We start from the raw sequence: 6,661 nt of genomic DNA on the forward strand, positions 1-6,661 counted from the left end.
TGTCCTGTCATTTGTCCATTTGTCTCTGTTTTAGTACTTGCTTTATAGTCCCAAAGAAAAATTTAAAATTATGGTAAATTGAAGATTGAACTGTTTATCTTCTAGCTGCACTTTCTCCTTTGGAAAAGAAATTAAACATTTGTTTCAATCACTCTAAACTCGGTATGATTTGGGCCCACTTCATTTTGCTACCATTTTTATGAGGAAGAGCCATGACAGTATATGATTCCAGAACAAAATGAGAATATATGCTAATGCATGCCAATGTATTTGCCAAAAGGACTAGGGTCCTAAGAGTATACCTGGAATTAGCATTGCTTCAGAAAATAACCAGAAATTGCCAACTTGTCGAGGAAATTAATGAATTCTGTTGTTGGCCTGACATTCAGACAGCTGGGTCAAGCTGGCATTTTGATATGCAAACCTACTGCTTTAAGGTATAAGGCCACCTCTCAGGGGAGAGAGAACAGGGCGAGAGGTACAATCCAATCTTAAATTTCTCTTTAGCGTCATAATTGCTTAAACCATGAGATAAATATTTATATGCTCTAGATATTTTTAATTCCAAAAGGCCGTAATGAAGCCATATCTCATGTTATATCTCAACATGAAAGAATGAAATGAGATCTAGAAGTACTAAGAACTATGCATTTTTTGCATTCTCCAAAAGCATTTGGAGGAGGCTCTGAAATAACCTTTAAGTTAATCCATGAAGAGAATATGATAGACTCTATAAAGTGCTATTATTGGGCAGAAAACTGTGACACTGAGGTGAGGGCTGGGGGGGATTGGCTGAAGTGATACAGTACAGTGGGTAAAGTACTTGCCTTGCATGTGGCTGACCTGGGTTTGATCCCTGGCACCTCATCTGGTTCCCTTTGCCTGCCAGGAACCATCCCTGAGCACAAAATTAGAAGTAAACCCTGAGCACAACCAGGTGTGATCCAAAAACACAAAAAACACACACAAAAAAACTGAATATCAACACCAAAACACATCCTGTAAGTTACGTATCAAACAATTATAACTAGAAACTTTCCTGAAGCTAGCTGTCCTTTCTCAGCCCCAAACCATTGTGTGCTAGATGTCATCCATGAAATGCCAGTGGATATAACATTTGGCATATTCCCAACTGATTTCTGTCAATGACTAGTAACCTTTCTCTTCTTAAACTGCCTTATTCACTTTATGGCTGGCCCAAATTTCTCTTCCTTGGAGTGTGTATTATAGAATAGCACAGCGCCTTCACAACTGTACACAGAAGACTAAACTGGAATTGGAAGCACCCCAGGTAAACAGTGGAAGTACAAATGAGAATCAGATAATTCAACCAAAGTCGAAAGACTTTCTAACTAATAATCACACTTCAACCTGTGTTCCTGGATTTCTCGCTGGAACTCAAAATGCTTTTCAGCAATTACCAAAGGAATCACCCAATCATCCTTGCATATCAGCAGGGAGAATGTTCTATAATAGTCACTTAATGGATTGGAAAAGTTGCACTGCAGAAAGGTTAAGTGCTTTACCAAATATTGCAAAATGAGTCAGTTAGAAGACAATCTGCATTGACCCTGATCCTGCCACTAGTTCTGCTAAAAAAACACCCTTGTTTGTCTGTTTTAGCTTTTTTTTTTTTAAATTTGCCACCATCATTTCCAAGATCAGACCTAGGCAGGTAAAGAACTAGGTCTGGGCCCGGAGTGATAATACAGTGGGGAGGGCATTTGCCCTGCATGCAACCAACCCAAATTCGATCCCTGGCATCCCATATGATCCCCTGAGCACCACCAGGAGTAAATCCTGAGTGCAGAGCCAGGAGTAACCCTTGAGCATTGCTGCATGTGACCTGAAAAAAAAAAGACAAAAAAAAAAAAAAAGAACTAGGTGTAAGGACATATCCATGGTCTTACTATAGTGAATGTTTAGCTTGCCCTAATTATTACAAAATCAGAACAGCAAGAATATTCACAGCTGTTTTAACTTTCTGCATGTAAACTATAAAGAGTTAAAGAATATAATTTTCTCCCATGGTGGGGGGGGGGCGAGGGGATTAGAATAAAAGCAGTGCATTGAATAGTGTTTCTTTATTCCTTTGCCCTCTATATATTCCAGATATAAAGACGTATTTTCAGGCTCTTTGGTATTTCACTGTGCCTGGAATTAACCATGTGGTAGACACCACTTGATTCCTCTGTTTGTTCTCTAATGTTTAGTTAGATTTGCCAGTGGTCGGTCTCAGCAGATTGAAGGGCATGCAGAGACAGCGTGCAGTGTTTATTTCCCAAATTCCTCCTTACCCAATTACAATTAGGATTGACTTTCCCCACCTAACAAATACTTGTACTTTGATCCTAGCATCGGTCTTTGTAAATCATTGTTCCCTTACTTGTTTTGTCGAGCCTGGAAGTGGGGAGGGAGGGGGTAGAGTCAGCGTCTCTTATATCCACTTTGTCTTTTGCAAATAATCTCTTTGTTAATATGCCAAACACAGTAACAACAAGTCTCAAAATGGAGATGTTACTGGGCCCGCTCAAGCAAATCGATGAACAACGGGAGGAGAGTGACAGTGACAGTTAAATTTTTTAAGCACAAGAGGGATATAAGGTATACAATGGGGGAGGTTTTAAAACCTTTTAAATACTTTGTTATAAATACCTTATATTTTAAAGTCTCCCCATTATACATACCTTATGTCTCTCTTATGCTTAAAAATTTTTAACAAACAGATTTGGATATGAGTATGGTAGACTTAAAACCTCCCCCAAGAAAACATCATGATTTCCTAAGATTGAGGCATTTTACAAGTGGGCAAGAAATGTATTAAATCAATGTTAGCTTAGAGTAGGGAGGAGGCAACAGACAAGAAAGACATTTTTAGAAGTTGGGCAAACTTACCAACTGGATATTGAAGAGGGCAAGGAATCAGCAGACTCAAAGATAACTTTCAGACTTTTAGGACAAGGAGTATTCCTTTTAAAACTAATACATCCTATGAAGCACAATTTATTGTATATATTTGTTATATTATTCAACTTTGGGCACCATGACTTATAATACGATGAAAAGTAGGGTTTTATGCAACAAAAAGTTTAGTGCCACACCCTCTACTTGAGTTTCTGCTTCACCATCCTCTCAGCCAATGGGCTTTCATTCTGTTTTCTCTGCATCACCAGGTAAGCTTCCTACTGAAAACAAATTTTTAGTTTCTGTTGCTTTTGAGTATTTGTTGTTTCCTTACTATGTTTCTCTATGTACCTATGAGAGAGATCCTTCTATATCTGTCCCTCTAACTTCTCTTAGCATGGTACTCTCCAGATTCATCCACATAGCAGTAAATGGCATGATTTTATCCTTTCCTATGGCTGAGTAGGATCTCAGAGTGTATATGTATTATAGTTTCTTTATCCAGTTAACTGTTCCTGGACACCTGAGTAGTTTCTGATCTGAATTATTGTAAACAGTGCTTCAGTGAACACAGGAATGCAAATGTCTTTTCTAAATAGTGGTTTGGGGCTCCTTCTGATAGGTGACAAGGAGTGAAATAGCTTGGTTATATAGAACCTCAATTCCTAGGTTTTTTTGAAAAGTGTCTATATTGTTTTCAGAAAGGTTAAAATTTATATAGAGCAATAAAACTCCCCAAAGAGACAAAGCAATCCTAGAAAAAGAAAAAAAAAAGAAGACCGAAGCTTCTCTTTTCCCAACTTCAAACTAAACTATAAGCTATAAAGTTATAGTAATCAAAACAACATGAACCTAGAGTAAGGGCACTTTCAGATCAATAGAATAAATTCAGAAATCCAGAGACAGATCCTCCGGTATATGGACAGGTAACCTTTGACTAAGAAACAAAATGTATGAAGTTAATTCAGACCCCTATCTTACAGCGTGAACAAAATAGATTAAAGACCTCAATATTGGATGGGAATCCATAAATTATACTTAGGAAACATAGGTATAACAGCTCACAACATTGCCTCTAGAGGTATTTTCAATGATTTAATGCTACTGGCCAAGCAATTGGAAGCAAAGATAAACAAGTGGGACTATATCAATCTATGAAGATTTTGTACCACAAAAGAAATGATGACCAGAATAAAAGATACCCCCACAGACTGGGAGAAAAATATCTGCCTCTGATAAAGGGTTAATATCCAAGATATATAAAGCACTGGTAGAATTTCATTTAAAAAAATTCAAAACTGTGAAGACAAAATGAACAGAAACTTCCTCAAAGATGTCCTTCAGATGAACAAAAGGTGTGTGAAGAACATTTTCTGTGTGACTTATCTTCAGGGAAATGCAAATAAAAAAACAATAAAATATTATCCCACATCAGTGAGATTGACACATATCACAAAGATCAAAAACAACCAACCACTGTTGGCGTGGATGTGAGGGAGGGGGGCCCTCTTTCCCTCTTTCACTGCTGTTGGCAATGCTACTGGTTCAGTCTTCTGAGGAAACAATATGGGCACTTCTCAAAAAAAATAGAGAGTGTGATTTTTTTTAAATAAATTTATTGAATCACCATGACATGTACAGTTTCAAAGTTGCTCATGATTGAATATCAGTCACACAGTGTTCCAACCCGTCCCTTCAGTGTATATTTCCTACCACCAATGGCCCCAGTTTTCCTCTGACCCTCCCACTCCCAGTCTGCCCCTGTAGTCTGCCTCTCTGGCAGATACTTCTCTCCCTCCCTCCCTCCCTCCCTCCCTCCCTCCCTCCCTCCCTCCCTCCCTCCCTCTTTTTTTAGCCACTGTGGTTTGCAATACTGTTACTGAAAGTGTATCATGTATATGTGACATTTTTAATTAATAATAAATTTGGGGGGCTGGAGTACAGAGGCAGGGCATTTGTCTTGCATGCGGTCGAACCGGGTTTGATTCCCAACATTCCAGATAGTCCCCTGAGCACTTCCAGAAGTGGCTCCTGAGTGCAGAGCCAGGAATAACCCCTGTGCACCTCTGGGTGTGACACAAAAAGCAAAATAATAATAATAATAATAATAATAATAATAATAAATTTGGGTAAATTCTGTGCTTTTTAAGTCTTCAGTTTTGGAATTTGATAGGAAATTGATAGCCACCTGCAGGAAATTTTGCAACCCATAGATGGGTGTGTCTTTTCAGGTACACCACTAACGCTGCCCAGATGTATGTCACTGCCAGAGTTTGTCCTTGAGGCTGTAAAGCCATGCAAAGTCAGGTAGGATAGTAGAAAAAGATCACAGTGTCTTCAGGGGTCAGTGTTCCTACAGGCATTGAAGTCAATATCTTTTGACAATTTGGACACTGAAATTATCCCTCAGTCTAAACACACTAGAATGATCTTGCTGCCAAGGACAATAAAAGCATGCCATATCCTACATCCATCTAAATGTAAAAAAAATGGTGCTATTGTTTCTTTCTCCCAAGGGTTCTGCTACTCGCTTGTGCTTCAAATTTCCAAGAATTACAGAAGCACAAGTGCAAATGAAGGTTTCTATAATTAATTATCAGACTACTTCCACATGGTAGAAATCCCTAGAGAAATTTTTGTCAATATAGATGCTTATAAATGGCCAGGCAAAGGTGAAATCTCAGAGGTATAAAATATCCCCTTTCTAGTATATTAATAATTATTATCATTTTTATACTATAAGTTCTATCAAAGATGGAAACTAAACTTTAACAAATTGTCACACTCAAATAAAAACAGGATGGAATGACTTATTCATTATATCAGAGAAGGGAAAAATTAGGTTTTTAGAAAGGAATCCTTTCTGCCAAGCAAAATCAAAGTCCAAGGAAGCAACAACTTTTGTGGAAATATTCTGGAAAAGCACAACATAAAAAATGCATCGGAAGAAAATGAATAATAAGTGCAAAAAGAAAAAGGTGTGTTCAACACTTTTGACTCCATTGTTCAAAATGACTAAAATTTTCATGCATTAATGTTTAACAATAAGAGAGCATGTTTAGTAGGTCTTCTTGGTCTCCAAGGACTTCATTCCTTAGTTCAGATTCATGTAGCCAATCCTACTTCCAACAGCAGAGTTAGAGGATCCTCACCCCTCCCACCCCTCTACTCTCCTCGCAAGTTAAATTCTCTGAGATTCTGGGGGTTCTTTCTTCTCAGTAGCTCTTGATCATTGCAAAGGTTTCCTAATTTTGAATTTTGAAAAGTATGAGTGCCTTTTCCAAAAGAAACTGGGGCTTCTTATGCAAATCCCCCCCCCAGTAGCCGCCTTGTTCTGCATACCAAGAGAAAGAGCAGTCTTGAAAAGTGGCATGACCCTTAAAAGGCAGCTCAAATGGAAAGCATGTGTTTACATTTTCTATTCTCTCAAAATACTCTTGAAATATGATTTAAAAAAAGGCTTACCAGTCAAAAAAAGAAAAAGAAAAGAAAAATCAGAGGGATGAGAAAGGGAAACAATAGCAAGGAAGCTTAAACGCAAAAAGTAGAAATGTCCTAACAGAAAGGGGGCAAAAAAATGGTTATTTTCACAGGTCAGGAGTCAGAAGGGCATGAGCCTTCTTTTTAAAATTATGTTAAATAATTTTTTTTTAAATTTAATCTCTACAATTTAGGTCCCATTGTTAGAATGGAAGCAAAGGTGGGGAGGTGGGACATCAGAAAATCTGTCACTGTCACTGTCCTCCCATTGTTCATT

At 38.0% G+C, this 6,661-nt stretch overlaps 1 non-coding gene across 1 annotated transcript; it reads right to left on the reverse strand.

The window, feature by feature from the left end:
• Nucleotides 1–1,837: 1,837 nt before the first annotated feature.
• Nucleotides 1,838–1,971, reverse strand: LOC130018708 (small nucleolar RNA SNORA72). The gene has a single exon (XR_008791599.1). It is a non-coding gene; the product is annotated as a small nucleolar RNA SNORA72 (small nucleolar RNA).
• Nucleotides 1,972–6,661: the final 4,690 nt, after the last annotated feature.

This window comes from Sorex fumeus, unplaced genomic scaffold (genome assembly GCF_029834395.1).
Source record: "Sorex fumeus unplaced genomic scaffold, SorFum_2.1 ptg000265l, whole genome shotgun sequence".
NCBI classification, from domain to species: Eukaryota; Metazoa; Chordata; class Mammalia; order Eulipotyphla; family Soricidae; genus Sorex; species Sorex fumeus.